The sequence below is a fragment of the Corvus brachyrhynchos genome, unplaced genomic scaffold (genome assembly GCF_000691975.1).
Source record: "Corvus brachyrhynchos isolate BGI_N302 unplaced genomic scaffold, ASM69197v1 Scaffold3699, whole genome shotgun sequence".
In the NCBI taxonomy this organism is placed as follows: Eukaryota; Metazoa; Chordata; class Aves; order Passeriformes; family Corvidae; genus Corvus; species Corvus brachyrhynchos.
The window spans coordinates 1-454 of record NW_008240158.1 but is presented as its reverse complement, the minus strand read 5'-3'; the positions used below and the strand labels follow the sequence as shown (position 1 = coordinate 454).

The window sequence follows — 454 nt, the reverse complement described above, 5'->3', positions numbered from 1 at the left end:
ATCGTTTTGGGGTCGTTTCCGTCGTTTTGGGGTCGTTTCCGTCACTTTGGGGTTGTTCCCATCGCTTTGGGGTCATTTCCATTGTTTTGGGGTCGTTTCTATCGGTTTGGGGTCCTTCCCCATCGTTTTGGGGGCATTCCCATCGTTTTGGGGTCCTTCCCCACCACTCTGGGGTCATTTCCATCATTTTGGGGTCATTTCCATCACTTTGAGGTCGTTCCCATCGTTTTGGGTTGTTTCCCATCACTTTCGGGTCGTTCCCATCACTTTGGGGTCATTTCCATCACTTTGGGGTCCTTCCCCACCACTCTGGGGTCATTTCCATCATTTTGGGGTCATTCCCATCACTTTGGGGTCCTTCCCTGTAGTTTTGGGGTTGTTTCCCATCACTTTGGGGTTGTTCACCATCATTTTGGGGTCGTTCCCCATCGTTTTGGGGTAATTTCCATCACTT

General features: G+C 50.2%; 1 long non-coding RNA gene across 1 annotated transcript; it reads right to left on the bottom strand.

The window, feature by feature from the left end:
• Positions 1-65: 65 nt before the first annotated feature.
• Positions 66-448, bottom strand: LOC108449250. The gene is made up of 2 exons (XR_001865404.1): positions 349-448; positions 66-307 (listed from the first exon to the last, which is right to left on the bottom strand). It is a non-coding gene; the product is annotated as an uncharacterized LOC108449250 (long non-coding RNA).
• Between the last annotated feature and the right edge of the window lie 6 nt (positions 449-454).